Here is a 24,145-nt window from a genome sequence, read left to right as displayed (position 1 = left end):
CTGCACATCTCACTGCACCTCTCACTGCTCCTCTCACTGCACCTCTCACTGCACATCTCACTGCACATCTCACTGCACCTCTCACTGCACATCTCACTGCACCTCTCACTGCATCTCTCACTGCACCTCTCACTGGGCCTGCTCTTCTCCCTGGGCCCCTTGCTCTTACTCTTCCTCGTCCAGACATTACAGTGTTTGTCTTTTTCTGTTTCCAAAAACATCACTCCTCAAAGTCCTCCTTTTACTGTATAAGTGTCAATGTAACAGAAAAAAATAACCCCTGCCACTGAGTCTAAGCCAGACTGGAATCAGCTATGGTGGGCCCAATTTACCCAACATAAATCAGGTGTGTGTCAATTATTCAATTGTTTGTTTATTATCAGCTGAGATATATTGTTTTTGAACTGATATCATTGAAGAAGCCGAGGTTTTTATACTGTATCTAAGGTTTGGAATATTGTTTTTGCTATTGTGGGGTGGTGTGTGTTAACATTTGTAAATACTACAAAAACAATCCATAATTTTGTTGGGAGGTATAGCTTGTCTGTTACGAAAATGTAAGCATTGTGGAAATGTGTTCACTGACTGCATATTGTGTGAAAACTGTATAGTATTGCTCTTAATTCATTATGATAAGATTTCCTGCATACAAAATATATTTCTAAAAAGTGCACAGATGTGGAATGTGTCTTAGAATGCAATGTGGATTATGCCAGTACTTACAGAGACAGTGGGGCTTGGTGTAGGGGCACTGGACACTGCTGCGCTGGGTTGGTCAACAGCCTGAGATGGTCTCCTAGCCACACTCAGATTTGGCTTTGCAGCAGCAATGTGGGACCCACCAAATCTTGGCTTGGTAAACTAAAAAAGGGCAAAACAATTTCAATGAAAAGACAAATTGAATTGTAACAGCACATTGGCCAAAAATATAATAACATGTAAAATGAGAAAATATCTATTGATCCTATCATTCATTATATAACTAAAGGACCTGCTTTCTTTCTTTAACTTATTTTTTTGTCTGTGTATTACCACACTCTACTACTTATACAGATTGAAATAAGCACAGTTAGAATAGAAAAATGTTTGGGAAGGTATTGCTAGAATGTGAGTATATAGTAATTTAACAAGTACCTTTTAAAAATGACTTAAAATCAAAAATAGTTTGCACATAGTTTGTAAGAGAAAGCGTTTATTAACAGTAATGAAGGTTACACTTGAAATGGCAACAAAGCAGATTCATGATGACTTAATTAATAATACTTGTATAATTAATTGTGCATAAGTGGAATGTTACCTGAGAAATACAGAATGAAAGAGGTAGCTTCAGTAGCCAGTTGGAAAAATCAAGAGAGATGCCATGAAGGACGTGAGTGTCCTTTAACCCATAATGGAAAAGCCCAATTAGAGAGGAAGAGGAGAATGCAAGAGCAGAGCCCAGAGAAGAAAGAGAGATCACATAGGTTACATTGTTCTTTCACCATTTTACTTGATCTAAACCAACCTGAGACAGTGAAACTGACCAATAAGCAGACTACAGCCGCCCCTGTACAAGGTGTCACAGCTGGCAGGTAGGTGTAAAAACATACCAGCCATTTCCACTGAACTTAAACCTTTATACTAAACGTATATTAAAACTGCAATTATATAAAAAAAAATGTTATTACCTTTGACAAACTTGGTATAATTTTAGAAGTAGGCTGGGGTGGGAGCTGACGCTGACTCTGCGCCATGACCTCCTGTGCTGGTCCAGTAGCGGCAGACTGTTGTTCAACAACCCTTGGTGCTTGTCCAATAGAGGCTGTGGCCTGCTTAAGACAACCACAAAAATACATAGGCTACAATAATTGTTGAACGAGAAGAATTTGTTCAGTAAATTATATATATATAAAAAAAATACAAGTTACATCTTTACATTGTTACCTTTTGAGTGTGAAAAACACTTATGCACTTTGGGACCGCTCCGAGCAAGGTTGTCTGGCCGCGAGACTGCATCGGACATCTTTCAATCTGTAAACATTATCACACATATAATATAGAATACATGCATTTCTAACTTATCAGTATGAATCCCACATTAATTTATTGTAGTGTGTCATTTATTTTTATTCATCTCCTTTGAAGAGGAGATACAAACTATAAAATTAGAGATAAAGAGTGAGTAAAGTTTGTATCCTCCTTTAAAAGAACAAGAGAGGAACATTTCACACCTTCAAAAAAACATCCATTCACTCAACATCCCCACCCCCACTGCCTCAAATCTCTGAATCTCCCAGTGCAAAAAAAAGTTTTTTTTTTACATAAATAAACATAAATCTCAAATACCTGCAACATTATCTACATACATATCTATAAATAATGATGACATAGAATTAAATGATTAGGATTACAATTATTACGTCATGCAAAGGTGACAAAAGCACACTCACCCTTTGGTACACGTCATGCCACTTTTTCTGTCGAGGAGCTGGCCTGTTACCCTCATTTGATGGCCAAACTCCTGTGCTTGCAAACTTTTTTAGCCTTGCAATCCAGTCAGTATCTGACATGGCTTTATGGGATTTTTTGCCAGACATTTTTTTGTTGGGGGGCTAACGGTTAGGTTATATCGTTTTGAACAAAACTACTATAATACAAATTATTTCTTTAAAAAAAGCACACACGATATTTACAATTATAATATAGTATACAATTATATACAAATATAAAATTACATTGTCCGAAAATACAGTTAAAGTTACCGAAAAATAAGTTTCGCAGTCCTCCGTTAAAATGATGCTACCTGACCTCCGTGACAGTGATGCTCGACGTCTGAACTTTTTGACCTCTGACACGCCCCTCAGGATATGTCATTACTTCGTACACCTTCGGCTCAGTTCGGCAACTTGATTGACACTTGGCTAGCTTCCTGACTCCTCCTCCTAGCGGTGCTAAGCGTAAACGTGCCATCGACATTTCCTTGTACTCTGATTGGTCAAATATCGAAAATGATAAGGAAAAAGTCAAGAATGGCGCTCTCTGATTGGCTGCAGATGTTATAATGTCGAGAATGGCGCTCTCTAATTGGCTGCAAATGTTATAGCGCGTCGACGTGATTGGCTGTGGCGTTCAACATTGTTCAACATTATCCCCATTTTGACGGACTATCCTTCGGCACCTGGCGTTCAGGTCGCAGTCTCCCCTGGAGGCGTTGGTTCGAATCCCACTTCTGACAAACCTAACCTTTGGCTGCGGGCTCAAGGTAGAGTCTTTAACCCTCTGGCAAGTTTATCCAGAAATGCAGTAATTTTGACAAAGCACTGCAATTCAGTTCATGCTAGAATTAACCAAACATTAAAGTAACACTGACCTGCAGTACATGACCTTTGTAGTAACACTTTAGTGCAATGTATGGGATTCTATGGCACTTGGAATTTCAAGTCATGACATTTCAGAAAAAAATGGACAAGTTGATTGAATCGGATTCAACTGAATTTCACGAAATAACATGTTGTGACGTTTACCGGAAGAAGATGCAGTAGAATTTCATGGCAAGGATTCTTGGAAATTTCTTGGAATGAAATGTCATGGGTTTGGGGGCATGGGGTGGAGTGTCATGACACAAGATTCAAGAAAAGTCATGTAAAACATTACATTAGCATTAACAAGACATGCCATTAGAATGAAAGAATGATATCAGCCTTAACAAAACATTGTAACAACACCAACACATATGACATGAATATGAGAGTAATACAATTACTGCATTTGTTCAACATTAGTCTTAAAAAAACACTGGATTTCAATTACAGTGCATATGAAGAAATGGACAAAGGCATAAAAGGGAATACAGAAAGCAGCTCATTTATTTACACGGTCCTGTGTATCAAAAAGCACCATTCTGCCCCGTGTGAGGCTCGAACTCACGACCTTCAGATTATGAGACTGACGCGCTGCCTAACTGCGCCAACGAGGCACGTGCTGAGACACGGGTGAGCGGTGAAGCCCTAGATTCTAGATCATCTGCCATTCTGTGTAGGTGCAAAAATGCTGCTCACCACTGGCTGTCATGTCAGGATGCCTGAGCGGTCTAAGGCGCTGCGTTCAGGTCGCAGTCTCCCCTTGTGGCGTGGGTTCTAATCCCACTTCTGACAAACCTAACCTTTGGCTGCGGGCTCAAGCTAGAGTCTTTAACCCTCTGGCAAGTTTATCCAGAAATGCAGTAATGTTGACAAAGCACTGCAATTCAGTTCATGCTAGAATTAACCAAACATTAAAGTAACACTGACCTGCAGTACATGACCTTTAAAGTAACACTTTAGTGCAATGTATGGGATTCTATGGCACTTGGAATTTCAAGTCATGACATTTCAGAAAAAATGGACATGTTGATTGAATCGGATTCAACTGAATTTCACGAAATAACATGTTGTGATGTTTACCGGAAGAAGATGTAGTAGAATTTCATGGCAAGGATTCTTGGAAATTTCTTGGAATGAAATGTCATGGGTTTGGGGGCATGGGGTGGAGTGTCATGACACAAAATTCAAGGAATGTCATGTAAAACATTACATTACATTAGCATTAAAAAGACATTCCATTAGAATGAAAGAATGATATAAGCCTTAACAAAACATTGTAACAACTGTCTAGTAAACAGGAGATCATGGATTCGAATCCCAGCAGTGCCTATGCCACAGGATGTGGGCACCGCTCACTTAATCTTTTACATATGTAAATCTTTGCATGCTGAACAGTGTACATCTGCACAAAATGTGGAAATCTAAGAAGTGATGTGCATCCAATAGCGTCTTAAAGCTTGTCTTTTGTGGCTCTGTGGCGCAATGGATAGCGCATTGGACTTCTAGATTGTGAATAGAGGTATTCAAAGGTTGTGGGTTCGAGTCCCACCAGAGTCGTGCATACCCTCTTTTGCTCAGATGTCTTTGTGTTGGACAAGCATATGCTTAAAACTTGAATCCACAAACTACTTCAGAAGCATACCCTTCACGTTCTGCTTATTTCCCTTATTGGACACACCCAACTCAGATCACAGAGTACTCTACTAATTAACTTAAGTCACCTATTTAAATAAGAATAGGTTGAAATCCACTGGCCTAGGCCAAAATCTGCAACAACCTATTGTTGGCCACCTACCTAGAAAAAAAAGAAGAAAAAAAAACACGCTTTCCATTTCTCCAAGCTGAAACAGCATTTAGATGTATCGTAACTAGAGGTTCCCGAAACATTTGAGACACGAGTACTGAGAGTTTCGATCCAGAAATAAATGGCTTGAGATATTCCCTTGTCCCTTGGAGGAATACAAGTTTATTAAAAGGTTTATTCTAACTTCTAATACTATCATATATAAACTGAGAAAGTTCTGTTTGTTGAAGTTAGCATTTCAGGTTAGGATGGTAAATGATATCAGCTGTGAAACAGTTTCCAGCAAGAGAATCTGGCAAATCCCGTTTTCTCCATTGTAAGTTAAATGAGTCTGATCACTGAGACTTTCTTTAATGGCTCTGAGACGGCTCTTGGAACCAGAGTTCCTGGCCACTATCAGCATTTGAATAGTTATGCTGATTCCATTGGATTGGTAATGCCCTCAGAGTAGGGTGTGTTCGTACTACATTTGCATGCTTTGTTTGAATTTATCTCCACCTCCAGAAGTCCCTCCTCTTAAAATGCCTATAATATACCATGTAAAGTTACTTTAATTTAGACGATGTTGGAATGACTGCAGCTACCGACAAGCAATAAAGAACTTCTGCTTGGAAAACTTCCACCCTCTCCTGGTCTGAGCTTCTAACTTTTCTACAAAGAAAAAGATCACTACAGATGGTGCCGTGACCCGGATAGAATTAACTTCACCTGAATCCAGATTGGAATTCGAGCTCAAAGATCTGACTGCATTCCAGAGAGAATCTTACCTGAATACAGAACTGAAATCTCCACTCAACAAAGACTGAGTTCCAGAACTGAAATCTCCACTCAACAAAGACTGAGTTCCAGAACTGAAATCTCCACTCAACAAAGACTGAGTTCCAGAACTGAAATCTCCACTCAACAAAGACTGAGTTCCAGAACTGACTCCTGAAACTTCAAAGCTCAACAAAGAACAAACTTTTTTTGGCTGAGTTCCAGACGGAATCCTTTCCGTACAAACAACGATTTAGTGAGTTTCACTCTATTCAAAGAACCACTGAAGACCAGTACAAATCTCTGCGCCGTCAGAGAACAGTTATCAGACAGCTGCAGTGTCTGGCTAACAAAGTTACCCTTTAAAAGTTTATTTTAAAGATGAAAGTATAGCCTCTACATTGCTAGAGAAGGTATCCTCTAAAGTTAGGGAAGGTTAACATTACGTGTCAATATTGGTGAACCTCTGTTCAAACAGGGATGTGTTTATCCTCTTAAAGTTAGGAAGGTGAAAGATCCTTTGCATTTCCTTTTAGAGAAGATTAGCGTAACGTGCTAATATTTTCTGTGTTACCCTTTGCTCTGGGTAAGGAAGGTTAACTGTGTTATCGAGTGTATCCTCTTTTGATCAGAGAAGATTTAGTGTTTTTGTTTGTGTTATCCTCTAAAAGTTAAGAAGGTGAAAGATCCTTTGCATTTTTCTTTTAGGGAAGATTAGCGTAACATGCTAATAGTTTGTGATGTGTTGGTAACAAGGAAGTTTAACAAGATTTGATCTGTGTTAAGTATACCCTCTGTTGATCAGAGAAGTTTATTTTTTGATTGTGTGGTAACAAAAGAAATCCACAAAATGGATAGAAGAAATGCTAGGCTAGTTCCATCAACTGAGAAAAATTGACTAGCTAGCCCTTTATGGACAGACAGTGAGTTCAAGTCATTGTTAGGAGAGAAAATGGATTCCATAATGACTGAGTCAGTTAGATTGGATTTGACAAAGAAATTTGGTATTGATCCAGACAAAGTTTGGTCTATTGAAGAATGCAAGAAGGTGTTAGGTGCATGTATCAGAAAGAAAAACATGAAAGGCATAATCTGTTGCCATAGAGAATATAGCTTATCCATTGCACAAGAACAAACTAGGTGTATTGATAAATTAAAAGAACAGAACAAACAAATGCACACTAAGGTGGGCCATAACAAGGCCTCAACCAAATGTGACTCAGAAGACCAACAGTCAGATGAAACTTATCCTAACTGATAAGCCTGTAGATTCAGTAAAGGTATGTGTTGCAAGAAGATCTCAAGGAATTGAGGGAACTGAAAGTGTTCCTCCCAACTCTTCTGTTGTCCAAAACCAAACTGTTGCCAAAGCACTCGGACCTAGAGACATAGAAAGACTATCCCAAAGCTTACCTTCAGTACGCACAGATTTTTCTGAATTTAGAAGGGCATTGATCAGTAAAATGCGTCTTTACGACATGTCGTTGGCAGAAGTCACACAGCTGATGTCACAAATTCTAACTGAATCTGAATTCAACAGTTTTGAGTCTGCTGTTACTTCTGAACTACAACATGCCAGAAAAGATGAATTGAGAGAGGGAGTTCTGAAAGCGTTGAAGAACATTGTTGGACCCAAAATTGACTGGTCGAAGATCACTAGTTGTTTACAGAAGAAGGGTGAAACTGTTAGTGAGTACACTCAAAGATTTTGCCAGTCAGCAGCAGCGTACAGTGGTATAGCTGACACTTCAGAGAAGGTGTTAGAAGATAATGGTCCCCTAGTTCGCACATGGTTTGATGGTCTGTTGTCAGAACATAGAAAAGCATTGCCTTTCTTAGACTTAACATGGTCCACTAGAACCATACAAAACAACTTGGAGAGGTTAACTACTTGGGAAACAGATTCTGATGTCAAGGCAAGAGTAAAAATTGCAGCAGCATCCTTTAAGGTCAACACAGAGAATCAACAGAAACGCAAATGTGCTAAGAGAGAGGGCAGCAGTTGTTATTACTGTGGTAAACATGGACATTGGGGAAAGGAGTGTAGGAAAAACAAAAAGAACTTTAAACAAGTTAACAATGTTACTCAGCTCCTACTCAGTCTGCTTGCTACTCTGAAGCAGCCCGTACCCTCGTCATTAAACTCGTTGGGCAGCTTGTTGATGTGTTAACCATTTGAGCTGTGAGTGCTTAATTTCCCCAGTAACTTCCAACAAAGATGAAAGACTTATTTTTGTTTAATAGAACAAAAGGAAAGTGACTGTCTCACCCTTATTTTGGGGAACACCAAGTTAAGTAGACTCACAGCCTTAAATGTTATTTTACAGCACAGACCTTTCATCATTAAGTGTGTTAGGTCAGACTGTAAACGTAAAAAAAGCCCTCATGCAGTGTCCACAATAATGCCAAATATTGTCTTACAGCGTGCACCTGTCACAAATCCGTCCTCATGTATGCTGTCTGCTATGACTGAAGTTTTGTTAGAGGATGAAGGAGAAATTACTCACGATTGTGTTACGCTTACATATACACCTATGAGTGAAGTAAAAGAAAAAGGTAACAGACGAGCAGGTTATGCAGTAACGTCCACCACGGAAGTGTTAGCTTCAGGACGTCTTCCAGATCATTTTTCAGCTCAAGCTGCAGAACTAGTAGCCCTAACAAGAGCATGCACGCTAGCTTCAGGATCGGTTGCTAATATCTACACAGATTCCAGATATGCTTTTGGGGTAATTCATGATTTTGGTGTCAGGTTGAACGTGCAAACAGAACAATCAAAATCAGGCTAAGCAAAATGCATCAGGAAGGAGTACCATGGGTTGAAGCGTTGCCAGCAGTACTGTGTAGTATAAGAGCCTCACCTAACAGATCAGTAGGACTGAGCCCTCATGAGATTATTACTGGACGCCCAATGCAGATGCCAGGTGTGATTGATCTTAGAAATGCTGATGTACACATTGCCTCAGATGCCCTGATCACTTACTGTGAAAACCTCACAAAGGCAGTACAGAGTGCCAGAGAGAGAGTTGAGTCGTGTTGGCAGACTCCACCAGAAGGTGGACACACTATCATCCCAGGTCAATGGGTTATGATAAAGTCATTCAAAAACAAGCCATTAGAGCCTAAGTGGCACGGACCATATCAAGTGATGTTGATTACAGCTGCTGCAGTATTATGTCAGGGAAAGAAAACCTGGACTCATGTGTCACACTGTAAGGTTGTTCCTGCTCCAACAGGGATAGCATAGGACACAAACCAGTGGGGAGCCGAGGAAATAATCGATTGCAACAGGCGTCGGGGGCCAACCCTTCGGTGAAGAATCCCTCATAGGCCTTCCCATCCATTAATCCATCCTCATCTCACTGCGTTCTTTAGGTGTCATAATTAAGAAATAGGGAAGAAGGAACAACAATAGCAGACCCGGAAAAGTTTACAACCCTAGTGTTTGAACAAATACTGCTCTCCTGTCTTTTGTTTTCTCTCTTCCTCTGTGCAGATAACACTTGATGGCTGAACCGAGACCCATATGCACCGACCTCCTCGTCTGCGTATGAAGACATAACCTCAAGAAACAACTAGACCCACTCCCGAGCCAACTATCACAAAAGGATAGAGAAAAGAAAAAGAAAAAATAAATACACAACGCAGAGACTACGAAACCTTCAGTCATACATCGACATGATCAAGATTGTCCTACTACTACACATCATGAAGATCGCACAAAGTCCGGACTCCAGAAAAAATATATTCTTAGAGCTGATGAATATGTCACAAATGCCTTGTTTGCTGGAAAGAAAGTGTGCATGTCACATCCGAAGATGACTGCATTCCAGGACTCACTTGTGCACAAACATGGTGGTCCAACAAGACATTCTTGATCTTTCAGCAAAATTACACCAAGATGACTGAAGATAATTCTTCATGGTTCAGAAACTTGATTGATCACGAGAAAATCACAGTTCCAACCAGAAAAGACTCACGGACCCTAATTGCATGTTTTGTTTATGTGTCAACATGCAATTACAGAAAAACAAACACAGAACATGCCTTATGTGCCTGTAACTATCACAAGTTGCAAGAATGAATTTTTAATTGTTTAAATTTGTATATAGTGTGGGAGTAATTTAGAACTCCCAAAGGGGGAATTGAAGGAATACAAGTTTATTAAAAGGTTTAATCTAACTTCTAATACTATCATATATAAACTGAGAAAGTTCTGTTTGTTGAAGTTAGCATTTCAGGTTAGGATGGTAAATGATATCAGCTGTGAAACAGTTTCCAGCAAGAGAATCTGGCAAATCCTGTTTTCTCCATTGTAAGTTAAATGAGTCTGATCACTGAGACTTTCTTTAATGGCTCTGGGATGGCTCTTGGAACCAGAGTTCCTGGTGTAGAAGATTTTATTATTTAGAAAACAAGTAATTTTTCTATATATTTGGACACAATTATTTCTTCTGTCTGTGACTTTTGATTTCCTCTGTGTATGTGAAAGACCTTGAATGGAATGTTGTTTGCTGCAGAAAATTCTATTCTGAGAAGTCACATGGTAAAAGACCTTTACCCAAAACTATCTATAGGGTGTGTTACCTTCTTTGGAAGAAGAAGTATGTATATAACTCTGAACCAAAATGTACTCGGGAGCGCACTGGAAGGCCAGAGGGCCAGAGAGCGTTAGAGCGCCGTTCTATGGAACGGGACGGCGTTCGAAAATAAAGTCTAATTATTTCTGGCATCAAAGATCTCTGCGAAGTTATTTTTCAGAAAGATTGAAAACCACAACATTTGGCGACCCCGGCAGGACTTGGGTTGAAGCTGAAGGAACCACGAAAGGCAACACTGGTGACCGACACAGACAACAGTGGCCACTGTACTTTGAGGTGAGCAATTTTTGCTTTTGAAAAAGTATGTGTTGTCACCAGTGAGCCAGAGTGGTAAGACCCTTTAAAATGCTTCTCCAAGTTTAAAGAACTAAAAATTGAAAAGAGGATCTTTGATTCTAGAAATAAGTGTCTATTGTTGTTGATGATGTCAAGTACTGTGTTATAGCGCGGCGGAGCTCCCGTTAGTGTTTGCCAGTGTTTATATAATCTGATGCAGATTGTATGAATATTGGTACTGCTGATGTGCCGCTAAAGGTTTTGTCGTACGTATGTAAGAATCTGTGTTTGCTAAATCAAGAGGGCCTGGATGGATGATTAGCAAGAGTTTGAGTTTATTGGTAAAGGTTACCAACTTATTGTAGATTTTAATGGTATTGGGTATCATTAAGTATACTGGTAAAGGTTACCAGAACTCTGTGTTTCTTATTAAGAGGGCCTCGACGGATAATAAGATAGCATGTACACAGAGGATTATAAGTACTGATAAGATATCAGTGTTGATCTGTGTTTACTTGTAAGTGGGCCTGGACGGATACAAGTATAGCATGCGTACAGATCAAGGTTAACTTCCGGTTACCGTTTTGTTAAAGATTTAGCAAAAGTCTGCTCGGGGAAGTTATGTTTGGCTTAACAGTTACCGGCTCGACTAGCGAGGGACTGCTCGGGTTAAGATAAATCCTATGGAATAGGGGAATTAGAAGTTTAGCTTATGGTTACCGCATTGTTATAGGAATGACAATGGACTGCTCGGGTAAGCTAAATTGAATCGCAGAGGTCTGTGATAGTTTAAAGTTATTCAGTGAAGTATTGTTTGTAAAAACAGTGAGAAACACTGTGAGTAGAATATAGCTCTGTGTGTGTATGTAGGATCCTGTCCTGTGTGTCTGCTTGACTGTGCCTGTGGTTAAAAATAGGTGACAAGGAGTGTGTGAATGTGCTTGAGAGACAAGTAATGTATAAATGAGTATTAAAAGTAAAGGAAATAGTAAAAGAAAACAATTGTTTCAAGATATTAGTCTTGCAGATTATTGTAGCATAAATAAGTTAAAGTATAAAATATATATTAATAAATGGACTGATATATATTAATGGATAAATAAATAAAAATGCACGTGCTTAATATATTCTATCTTATATCTGAAGACGTCTAAAATTTGTATCTCATTATCCCTGAAGACAAAGTGAGAAAAATGATTCCATTGTAGATAATTAAGGTTGTGCTAAGAAAAATAACTTGTGCAGTGTGCTAAAAGTGAACAAGATTGAGTGACAAAGTTTCAATAGTCATAAATAATTTACAGCAATCTTAGAATTGTAGTAAATGGGAATTGTTGGGAATGGGTGAGGAAAAATTTATTCACCATGTTAGATTATTTTGAGCACAGCATGCAAATACAGAAGAACGATTGAAGGCTGATTTTATGATAGGGAAAATTATTTAATTGTATTATACTCAGAAAATCAAAGTTAGATTATTGCTGATATTGCAATGAAGAAATAGCTTGCTTTTTCCTGCAACGAAGAACTTGCTTTACTAAAAACAGAATGGGAGAACTGCTGTTGTCAACCAGTGATTATTATATAGTATAAAAGAACTAGGAAAAAGATGGTTAAAAGTGGAATTTAGATAAAGAGCTAATAGCTCAGGAACAAATATTTATAAAGACTAATTTGATCTATGCAGCTCTCTGAGTGTTCAAGTTTCAGATGGCTTCAGTGTCGAATGGAAGAGGTGAAAGGTCAAAGACACAACTGCAGAGAGAAAAAGAAGAGTGGGTGAGGGGCGTTCAGCTCCCCTTCTGAAGATGACCACTCTCTGGAAAACTGGCATGGAGAAAGACTTATTTAATGCTGGAAAAGGTGAAACGTTCACTATTTCACTGGAGACTTTTTCCTGAGGACAAGAGGAAAATCCTGAGATGCAAAGCTGAGGCAAAATCTATCAAAGCCCAAACTGAGAAGGGGCAGAGAAACAACAGAGCCTATATTCCAGTCTACAAGCCTTTGAGTGACAGGCTGACGACACATGCAGAGCGACAGCTAAGAAGCTTCAAAAGACTGTTAATCTAAAAACAGAAGAACTGACCGACATCCTTCCCTTACGGGCAACACAGGTGTGGCAACTCCGATGATCCCTCTAGAGACTGGTTCAAATTTAGTTATTATATTAACTTTATTCATTCTGATTATTCACTGGTCTCATAAGCAATTCTTTATATTCTCTGCTAAACTAACCCTCTCTGCTTTTCCAGTAGGTTCAAGTCCAGCCATATAAAAAAGAAAGAGAATACACTGAAAGAGACAAGTGGCTGCTCAACTCACCAAATAGTTCAAACTGAGGCTGGATTTGGTATAGTGAGGGCTATTATATTAAACAATTATAGGGCTAAAAGCATGAAAAATTATCTATTATAATCTGTAGCAAAGAAAAAGATAGACGCAAAATGTCAAAGAATTATTATTATTGTTTGCAAAACAATGATACTGGTCACTCCATTTTGTTTTGCTAAGTTTTTAGAGATATAGATTGGAGAAAAAATTACTCCAAAAGTCCAAAATTATGAAATCGCAAAAAAAAATGCTGTCAGAACTGGGATAATGAGATGGAAATGTTGTTGGCCATGGATCCAAGATTATGCAGAGATCTCCAATTTATTTCTTAAAGGAGCTCATGAGCAAAAAACAAAAAAGAATAGGAAAAATCAGAAAAACAAATGACAAAATGTATTTGAAAAATTACAATTGGCAGGCTTATATTCTAAAATACTTAGTCTATTAGATTTTGTAAAAAGAAAAAAAGGATTATAACAACGGTGTTAAACTAAACCTTATGATCATTGACACTTCTCAATAGTGTTTGACATAGTTGTGTTGACCTGATCAACCCTTGGCTAAAATTATAGGATGCCACATTTAGAGCACAACCTGCAAGAGTGTATGCTGGCCAGTGTGTGTGTGAGAGACACTGAGTGTGAATGAGTGAGAGATGGTGTCTGAAGAGACACTAAGGCAAATCAATTATTTTGCCAATACAGCTGTATTTAAAATTTAACATGTGGGCCCACAGGGCAAATTCTGCCCAGTAAAAAAATGACCATGGATGGATTTGGTTAAATTTCCTGGTCAGGAACTGAAGTAACAATATGAAAAAACAAAGAATGAAAAGAGAAAAATAAAAATAGAAAAAACAGTGCCACATTTGCGCAGCGCATAACATATCTGACTTTCTTTGCAGCATAACACGTCTGCCTTTCTTTTCAGCATATCGTGATGGAGCTGATCTTTGTCAAGAGTATGAAATATTGTCTTGTAACTTTTGTATTGTAACAAAGTGGGTTGAGTATTGTCCAAGATGCCTAATAAATAGTGGGTTGATAGTGGAACTAAAGACAAAGAGATAACTGAGTTGAATTGACTAATTTTAAGAGTACATTGAAATTTATTGTGAGAAAAATGCAAAAATTTGCAAATAATGATGAAAAGTCAAATTTATGAAAAACAAATAGGAATATATGGATTAAAGTCCTGCTGTTAATGAAAGCAGAAATGACACCACTCAGCCAACATGACCTTTCTACAGGTAACATCGAGAAGGACAATGGGACAGATGAGCAGATGATTGAAATCACATGTTGTTTTCACTAACAAAAATAATTAAGCTTTAATTTACAGATAGCAGCAGCTCAATTCCAGGAAGGATTCTGGGACAAGTCTAACAAAAAGAACCAGTAACTATGCTTTGTAATTTCAGAAGAAGTGATCAACAGTGTGACATTTGAGTCCATGCCTCTCAACTTAAAATAAACCAATTAACTTCAGCAACCCCCCACAACTGAAGTGAGGGATCAAGGACATGCTGACAATGAGAGAAAGAGTCCATTGCAACGAACGACTCACTGGAGACACCCTGGTGAAAGATGTAATGATTGATGACAAGGTTAACAGAATGATCAAATCATGAATGGAAGAAAAGACAAACTTGACCAGAAACACAGTAATGAGAGGAACTGTGCAAAGAAAAGAGAATCAACAGAGATGAGTACAAGCTCAAACAATAGTCAACATCAACCAACTTTCCTATGATTGAATGTTCAGCCCTTGAATAGATTCAGTAGCAACTTAATAATAACCCCACCATAAAAACAAAATGATTGAAGCAAAAAATATATTACGCAACATAGAAAACAATGATAATGAAAAAAAGAAAAGAAACTAAAATAATGTTAACAATTAATTTAAGAAATTGATATAGCATAATGGGAATTAAGAAAATTCATGAAGGAAAATTTTAGAACTAAAAATAACTTTTAAATAAATTTTAAAGGGTACTCAGATGTAACTTGTCAATACAAGGGTAGACTTAATTAATTTCAGAATCAGAATCAGAATCAGAATCAGAAAGAGCTTTATTGCCAAGTGTGCTTGCACACACAAGGAATTTGTTTTGGTACTGAGGCTTCCAGTGGACATATACAAATACAACATGAAACATAATACTACAAATTATAAGAATAAAAAATAAAAATATAAATATATGAGAATAAAACTATCACAGTTTGGTTTAGTCAGAATAGACATTTTCAGATTTACAGATTAGGAACCTATTTACAGTGTTTTGAATATTATAAATAAATAAATCTACATATAAGTATCACCTGAGTTGTGGGATATTGCACTAAACAGTGGGAGTATTGCACTTACAGGCATATGCCTTGGGAGGAGTGTTAACTGTTCAGGAGGGAAATGGCCTGTGGGAAGAAACTGTTCCTGTGCCGAGATGTTTTTGTGGCCAGTGATCTGAGTCTCCGTCTTGACGGTAACAGTTCAAACAGGAGGTGTCCAGGGTGAGTGGAGTCTGTGATGATTTTACCTGCTCTCTTCCTCACTCTGGAAGAGTACAGGTCCTGGAGGTTTGGCAGGGGGGTACCAATGATCCTCTCCGCAGTCCGGACTGTCCGTTGTAGTCTCCTGATGTCTGATTTGGTAGCTGAACCAAACCAGACAGTGATGGAAGCGCACAAGACAGACTCAATGATGGCTGAGTAGAACTGAATCAGCAGATCCTGTGGCAGGTTGAACTTCCTCAGCTGGCGAAGGAAGTACAGTCTCTGCTGGGCCTTTTTCACAGTGGAGTCAATGTGATTGTCCCACTTCAGGTCCTGAGAGATGATAGTGCCCAGGAACCTGAATGACTCCACTGCTTCCACAGTGCTGTTCATGATGGTGAGTGGGAGGAGTGCTGGGCTGTTCCTCCTGAAGTCCACGATCATCTCCACTGTTTTGAGCGTGTTCAGCTCAAGGTTGTTATAACTGCACCAGGCAGCCAGCTGTTCAACCTCCAGTCTGTAAGCAGACTCGTCACCGTTTCGGATGAGACCGATGACAGTGGTGTCGTCTGCAAATTTCAGGAGCTTGACAGTGGGGTCTTTAGAAGTGCAGTCATTAGTGTACAGGGAGAAGAGCAGTGGGGAGAGAACGCACCCTTGGGGAGCACCGGTGCTGATTGTGAGTGTCTTGGATGTGTGTTTCCCCAGTCTCACTCGCTGCTGCCGGTCCGTCAGGAAGCTGGTGATCCACTGACAGATCGAGGATGGTATGGAGAGCTGGGTCAGTTTGGCTGTGAGAAGACCAGGCATGATGGTATTGAAGGCCGAACTGAAGTCCACAAAGAGGATCCTTGCATAAGTCCCTGGTCTGTCGAGATGTTGCAGGATATAATGCAGTCCCATGTTGACTGCATCATCCACAGACCTGTTTGCTCTGTAAGCAAACTGAAAGGGATCCAGCAGGGGTCCAGTGATGTCCTTCAGGTGGGCCAGCACCAGTCTTTCAAACGACTTCATGACCACAGACGTGAGAGCGACAGGTCTGTAGTCATTAAGTCCAGTGATTTTGGGTTTTTTGGGGACAGGAATGATAGTGGAGCGTTTGAAGCAGCAGGGAACTTCACACTGCTCCAATGATCTGTTGAAGATCTGCGTGAAGACCGGGGCCAGTTGGTCAGCGCAGGCTTTTAAACAAGCAGATGAGATGCCGTCTGGGCCTGAGGCTTTCCTAGTCTTCTGTTTTTTGAAGACTCGGCTCACGTCCTCCACACAGACCTTAAGCTCAGGTTGGATGGCAGGAGGGGGGAGTGATAATTGGAGAACAGGAGGTGATGCTGAATGTGTGAAGTGCAGATCAGACCGGGTGTGTGGTGTGAATGAGGGCTTTTCAAACCGGCAGTAAAATGAATTTAAATCGTCAGCCAGGTGTTGATTGTCCACAGATCGAGGGGATGGTGACTTGTAGTTGGTAATGTTCCTCAGGCCATTCCAGACTGATGATGGGTCGTTGGATGAAAACTGGTTTTTCAGTTTATCAGAGTAGTTCCTTTTAGCAACTCTGATCTCCTTTGTCAATCTGTTTCTGGCCTGGTTATACAAGATTTTATCCCCACTTCTGTAAGCATCCTCTTTGGCATGACGAAGGTGTTTGAGTTTCCCAGTAAACCATGGTTTATCATTAGTGAATGATAAGAATGTCCTGGTAGGAATGCATGTATCCTCACAGAAACTTATATATGATGTTACAGTATCTGTGAGCTCATCCAGATCATTGGTAGCAGCTTCAAAAACAGTCCAATCAGTGCAATCAAAGCAGGCCTGTAGATTCTGCTCTGCTTCATTAGTCCATCTTTTCACAGTCCTTATTCCAGGTTTAGCTGATTTCAGTTTCTGCCTGTAGGTCGGTATGAGATGAACCAAACAGTGATCAGAGAGCCCCAAAGCTGCCCGTGGGACGGAGTGATACGCATTCCTTATTGTGGTGTAACAGTGGTCCAGTATATTACTGTCTCTGGTGGGACATGTAACGTGCTGTCTGTATTTTGGTAGTTCACGGGAAAGATTTGCTTTGTTAAAATCCCCAAGAATGATTAAAAGAGAGTCTGGGTACCTTTGTTCCGTTTCAGATATTTGTTCAGCCAGCTGTTGTAGCGCCGCGCTCGCGCACGCGTCTGGAGGGATGTAAACATTCACGAGAATGAAAGAGGAAAATTCCCGAGGCGAGTAGAAGGGTTTACAGTTTATGAAATGTGCCTCTAAATTAGGAGAGCACATCTTCTTCAGTGTTGTTACATCTGAACACCAACTTTCGTTAATGTAGAAACACAATCCACCACCTCTCGTTTTCCCCGATAGCTCCGCGATGCGATCCGCTCGGAACAGCTGGAAGCCCGGCAGATGTATTGCGTTGTCCGGTATGGCTTCACTCAGCCAGGTTTCAGTGAAGCACAAAGCAGCAGAGTTTAAAAAATCCTTGTTAGTGTGGGTGAGGAGAAGAAGTTCATCCGTTTTGTTAGGAAGGGATCGGAGATTCGCGAGATGAATGCTGGGGAGTGCAGTGCGCAGGCCGCGCTCGCGGAGTTTAACCAGCGCGCCGGCTCGCTTCCCGCGTTTGCGTCTGAACGCGCGTTTGAACAACAACGCTGCCCCTCCGACGAGAATGTCCAGCAAAACGTCCGAATAATCAAAAACTGTAGAAAAGGTTTCTGGTGTGTGTTTCCTAATGTCCAGTAGTTCGTCTTTGGTGAAACTGATAGGAAAAGAATGACTAAACGCAGAACAAACGAACAAAAACAACACAATAGCTGGAGAGCTCCACACCGAGGCAGCCATCCGCGGCGCCATCTTGGAATGGCTATTTAAGGCTACAGTTGAAATTAAAGCAAGTATTAACACTGGGTATTAACAAATATTCAATGTCAAAATTGAATTTATAAGATTTGATTCAATATGTAATTGATTATATTACAAGTAGTGCTCGATAGAAAGTTTATAGACTTAGAGGAAGTTATTGAAATCCAAAAACTAACAGGCCCTTGTGAACAATCTAAATGGCACCAGAGGGGGGTCAAAAATAGATATTTGGCATTCACATGAAGGACAGATTGTTGAACCAATGAATACTTTTGAATATTCTCAGTCCCGATGCGCAATGGTTTTAAACCAGTGCGCAAAGGGGGGAGTAAGGTAAGGGAATTAAAATTTAAAATAAAGTTAAAATTAAAGGCATTTTAAATTAAAAGGCATTTTTGCAAAGTTTTGTGAAATTTGTGGCAAAAACAAAGTTAAGAAAAGAACAGCGACAAAAATAGGCCATATGTCAGTATACCAGAAGAACTATTAAAACACTTGGTAATGGATTATGTGGACATGATATAGATGGGTAAAAGCAATGAAATCAGCAGAGGAGGGCAGGAACAGAAATTAAATCTCTGACAGAGAAGTAATCCTTAGATTGGAAGTCTATCAGAAATAAGATCAGATTATATGTCAACTAAACAGAAGTATTGAAGATTAAAAATAAGTTGCATACGAACACAAGGAAGTTTTAATAATGATTAAGTTATAATGCTAATGGTTTAAAAGGTTGATAGAAAAACTTTTGGATTGTTAGATATAAAGAAAAAGAAATGTACATATAAGGAATATGTAAGATAGTGCAAAAAGTTATTTTCTAGAGTTATTTTTCTAATTGTCTAATGAGTTTATTGAATGACTTTTATGAGATAAATGTAACATTGCTCTGAAGCTTTCTTAGTTAGAGTGATTACATGAGACATAATTAGTTTATTCATGATAGCTTATTTAGAAATTAGTAGAAAAGAAGAAAATGTATTCAGTTTAGTCTTGAACTGAGGAGCTACAATGAGAATAGGAAGCAACATGCGAGATTAAAAAGGTCAAATTGGAATTTATTGTTTAAATTTGGTAATAAAATAGACAGTAAGCGAAATGTATTGCAATTTATTAGATGTGTAAAGTGTTCTGTTCACTAAAATTGACTGACTAAAAGATGGATTCTTCGAATTTAAGAAATTATATTCTCTCATAAGAAGTGATAAAAATGAGAGAGTTATGTTTACCCAGCCATATTTTGAATTAATAGTCATATGGATCAAGTAGAACAAAAATGCATAATAAATTAATTAAACTACTATGATAAGAAGATATTTATTATAATGCTTTGTCTGCATTAGGAGAAAAACAATTATGTGAAAAAAGTAGAATGACTTATGTTTGGTGATCAGTGTTGCACTTTTACTAAATAATATTGTGCAGGGAGGAAAATTTAGCGATTGAGTCAAGAAAAACTTAAGAGCAAAAGTTAAGGAAAACTTAATGAAAAGTTTGGAAAATTATGATTTTCTCAATTAGAGATGTTTTTGGAAATGCAGTATTAAAAGTGGGTTATTATTCTGTTGTATACTTTGTATATTAAGATCACTAGTTGGAAAACCACGGTTAAACGAACGAAAATGCGGAAAAAAGATAATGAAAACTAATTTGAGAGGGCAACCAAATTGATATTTACAAACCCTGGATGTTGATTCCATTAAATGAGGAATTGAGGATGAAGAAGATGATTGATGAGCCAGACCCTAGAGGATATCTACACCGCAAGAAAACTTTCAATAGTATAAGAGACTTTTATGTTTGATATACTCTACATAACTGTGACAATAACATGCAATGCAAGAACAAAGGTATACACACACTTATAACAATGTTTCAGTTTGTCTGACTAGGAGACCTCGATTCTTTTACTTTTTCCATTAAACAAAAAAGAAAGAACAACTAAAAGAAATAAAATGTATGGAAGAAGATGTTTGGCTCGAGTGCTCCTCCGGAGTGTGGTGGCTTAATCCAGTAATTGAAAAGGAGAATGAGTGACTCAGTTGAGTCACTAAGTAGCATAACTGAGGGAGCTGGATTTTGAAACTACACTCTGGAAAAAAACTAGTGAAAGTGAGGCTTAGATAAGCCTCAGAGGAGGGAATGTAGAAGATTTTATTATTTAGAAAACAAGTAATTTTGCTATATATTTGGACACAATTATTTCTTCTGTCTGTGACTTTGGATTTCCTCTGTGTATGTGAAAGACCTTGAATGGAATGTTGTTTGCTGCAGAAAATTCTATTCTGAGAAGTCACATGGTAAAAGACCTTTACCCAAAACTATCTATAGGGTGTGTTACCTTCTTTGGAAGAAGAAGTATGTATATAACTCTGAACCAAAATGTACTCGGGAGCGCACTGGAAGGCCAGAGGGCCAGAGAGCGTTAGAGCGCCGTTCTATGGCACGGGACGGCGTTCGAAAATAAAGTCTAATTATTTCTGGCATCAAAGATCTCTGCGAAGTTATTTTTCAGAAAGATTGAAAACCACAACATTGGCCACTATCAGCTTGGATTGGTAATGCCCTCAGAGTAGGGTGTGTTCGTACTACATTTGCATGCTTTGTTTGAATTTGTCTCCACCTCCAGAAGTCCCTCCTCCTAAAATGCCTATAATATACCATGTAAAGTTACTTTAATTTAGACGATGTTGGAATGACTGCAGCTACCGACAAGCAATAAAGAACTTCTGCTTGGAAAACTTCCACCGTCTCCTGGTCTGAGCTTCTAACTTTTCTACAAAGAAAAAGTTCACAACACCCTTATCCCTCAACAGAAGCCTGCACACCTTTCAGGTTTTGGAAATAATCCTGTAACTTCAAAGGGACCTATTCATGATGTAATCAGCTATTCTCCTGACATGCTACCTCTTTTAGACTTTGTATACAAAAGCATCGAACCAGCGACAGTAACTGGCGCTGTTGCTTAGTTGGTCAAAGCGCCTGTCTAGTAAACAGGAGATCATGGATTCGAATCCCAGCAGTGCCTATGCCACAGGATGTGGGCACCGCTCACTTAATCTTTTACATATGTAAATCTTTGCATGCTGAAAAGTGTGCATCTGCGCAAAATGTGGAAATCTAAGAAGTGATGTGCATGGAATAGCGTCTTAAAGTTTGTCTTTTGTGGCTCTGTGGCGCAATGGATAGCGCATTGGACTTCTAGATTGTGAATGGAGATATTCAAAGGTTGTGGGTTCGAGTCCCACCAGAGTCGTGCATACCCTCTATTGCTCAGATGTTTTGGAAACAATCCTCTTACCTCTAAGAGACCTCGTTCATGACGTGATCAGCTGTTTTCCTGATGTGGTACCTCTTTTAGACTTGTTTTACCAACAAATTTCACAGTATCTGGCGCTGTGGCTTAGCTGGTCAAAGCGCCTGTCTCGTAAACAGGAGATCCTGGGTTCAAATCCCAGCAGTGCCTTTGGCACAGGATATATAACCTTTTCACATATGAAAGTCTTTGCATGACGAACTGTGTTTACCTGCACAAAACTGGAAAAACTAAGAAGTGCTGCGCATGCAATACTTCCCTGAAGTGTGTCATTTTATGGTACAATGGATAGAACTTTGGACTTCTAGCATGCGAATGGAGAAATTCCCTGGTTGTGAGTCCCACCAGAATAGTCAGTGGCCTCTTTTGCTCTGATGTCTCTGTGAGTCAGACATATGCTTAAAACTTGAATCCACAAACTACTTCAGAAGCATACCCTTCACGTTCTGCTTATTTCCCTCTTTGGACACACCCAACTCAGATCACAGAGTACTCTACTAATTAACTTAAGTCACCTATTTAAATAAGAATAGGTTGAAATCCACTGGCCTAGGCCAAAATCTGCAACAACCTATTGTTGGCCACCTACCTAGAAGAAAAAGAAGAAAAAAAAACACGCTTTCCATTTCTCCAAGCTGAAACAGCATTTAGATGTATCGTAACTGGAGGTTCCCGAAACATTTGAGACACGAGTACTGAGAGTTTCGATCCAGAAATAAATGGCTTGAGATATTCCCTTGTCCCTCAACAGAAGCCTGCACACATTTCAGGTTTTGGAAATAATCCTGCAACTTCAAAGGGACCTATTCATGATGTAATCAGCTATTCTCCTGACATGCTACCTCTTTTAGACTTTGTATACAAAAGCATCGAACCAGTGACAGTAACTGGCGCTGTGGCTTAGTTGGTCAAAGCGCCTGTCTAGTAAACAGGAGATCCTGGGTTCGAATCCCAGTAGTGCCTAATCGGTTGGTACTAAGAGTAGTCATTTAACCTTCTCCTTCTCTGACGTGAAAGTCTTGGCAGGAAAGACAATCTGGACTTCTCGGGTGCAAATGAAGGTTTTAAAAAGGTTGTCGTTTTTTGGGTCCCACCAGAGTCACGAATGGTGTCCCTTTGCACAGACGTCTTTACCAGACTGACATTTGCTTAAAGCTGGGGTTTTCCAACTTTTTCAGAAGCCAACGCAACACATTTTTCTTCTTTTCCTTATTGAGCACACCCAAGTCAGATCGTCGAGTACGTTAATTATCAATCAATTATTTGATTCACCTGTATTAAATGAGAGAGATAATAATATATATATATATATATATGTGGTGCAGATGCGCTTCAAGAATGGTTTGCAAGCTCCTGGCTTAGGCCTGAAATCTGCTACTACCTATTGGTATGGTCAAGCCTATGGATATTTGTACAAACAAAGTCTTTACATATATGAAGAATAATACATGGATAACTTTCTGGATTTGGCATTTCATATCAGAAGAAGGCTCAGGAAACATTTCAGGCATGACTATCGAGAGTGTAGAGCCAAAATTAAATGAGTTCAGACATTCCCTTGAGGCGTGAAAGGCCCTCGTGTTTTGGAAACAATCCTCTTACCTCTAAGGGACCTCTTTCATGACGTGATCAGCTGTTTTCCTGATGTGCTACCTCTTTTAGACTTGTTTTACCAACAAATTTCACTGATCTGTGGCTTAGCTGGTCAAAGCGCCTGTCTCGTAAACAGGAGATCCTGGGTTCAAATCCCAGCAGTGCCTTTGGCACAGGATATGGGAGTGCTTAACCTTTTCACATATGAAAGTCTTTGCATGACGAACTGTGTTTACCTGCACAAAACTGGAAAAACTAAGAAGTGCTGCGCATGCAATACTTCCCTGAAGTGTGTCATTTTATGGTACAATGGATAGAACTTTGGACTTCTGGGATGCGAATGGAGAAATTCCCTGGTTGTGGTTTTGAGTCCCACCAGAATAGTCAGTGGCCTTTTTTGCTCTGATGTCTCTGTGAGTCAGACATATGTTTAAAACTGGGGTCCACAAACTACTTCAGAAGCCTACCCTTCACATTCTGCTCATCTCCCTTATTGGACACACCCACGTCAGATCATATAGTACTCTACTAAGTAGCTCAATTAACCCTTTTGAAATAAGGTAAATAACGAAATTGTATAGCGTCTGGGAGGTTTCGAGAATGTTTTGAAAACCACTGGCTTAGGCCAGAATCTGCTACTTCCTATTGTTGAGATCCAGCCTCTGGATGTATTCAAAACAGTCTTTACAAATATGAATATATAATTCATGAAAAGCTTTCTGGATTTTGTCTTTCAGATCAGCTGAAAGCATAGCAGAGATTGCTTTCCATTTCTC

The 24,145-nt window shown here is 39.3% G+C and overlaps 6 non-coding genes across 6 annotated transcripts; 5 read left to right on the top strand and 1 right to left on the bottom strand.

The window, feature by feature from the left end:
- Positions 1-3,881: 3,881 nt before the first annotated feature.
- Positions 3,882-3,955, bottom strand: trnam-cau (transfer RNA methionine (anticodon CAU)). Its single transcript has one exon. It is a non-coding gene; the product is annotated as a tRNA-Met (tRNA).
- An 854-nt stretch (positions 3,956-4,809) lies between these two features.
- Positions 4,810-4,898, top strand: trnar-ucu (transfer RNA arginine (anticodon UCU)). Its single transcript is given in 2 exon segments — positions 4,810-4,846; positions 4,863-4,898. It is a non-coding gene; the product is annotated as a tRNA-Arg (tRNA).
- A 16,516-nt stretch (positions 4,899-21,414) lies between these two features.
- On the top strand, positions 21,415-21,488 carry trnat-agu (transfer RNA threonine (anticodon AGU)). Its single transcript has one exon. It is a non-coding gene; the product is annotated as a tRNA-Thr (tRNA).
- A 139-nt stretch (positions 21,489-21,627) lies between these two features.
- Positions 21,628-21,716, top strand: trnar-ucu (transfer RNA arginine (anticodon UCU)). Its single transcript is given in 2 exon segments — positions 21,628-21,664; positions 21,681-21,716. It is a non-coding gene; the product is annotated as a tRNA-Arg (tRNA).
- Positions 21,717-21,852: 136 nt separating this feature from the next.
- Positions 21,853-21,926, top strand: trnat-cgu (transfer RNA threonine (anticodon CGU)). Its single transcript has one exon. It is a non-coding gene; the product is annotated as a tRNA-Thr (tRNA).
- A 739-nt stretch (positions 21,927-22,665) lies between these two features.
- trnat-agu (transfer RNA threonine (anticodon AGU)) lies at positions 22,666-22,739 on the top strand. The gene has a single exon. It is a non-coding gene; the product is annotated as a tRNA-Thr (tRNA).
- The last annotated feature ends 1,406 nt before the right edge of the window (positions 22,740-24,145 follow it).

This window comes from Siphateles boraxobius, unplaced genomic scaffold, assembly GCF_051911475.1.
Source record: "Siphateles boraxobius isolate OS27281-9 unplaced genomic scaffold, OSU_SipBor_1 51, whole genome shotgun sequence".
NCBI lineage: Eukaryota > Metazoa > Chordata > Actinopteri > Cypriniformes > Leuciscidae > Siphateles > Siphateles boraxobius.
The sequence above is the reverse complement of the archived record's forward strand: the minus strand, read 5'-3'. Positions and strand labels throughout refer to the sequence as shown.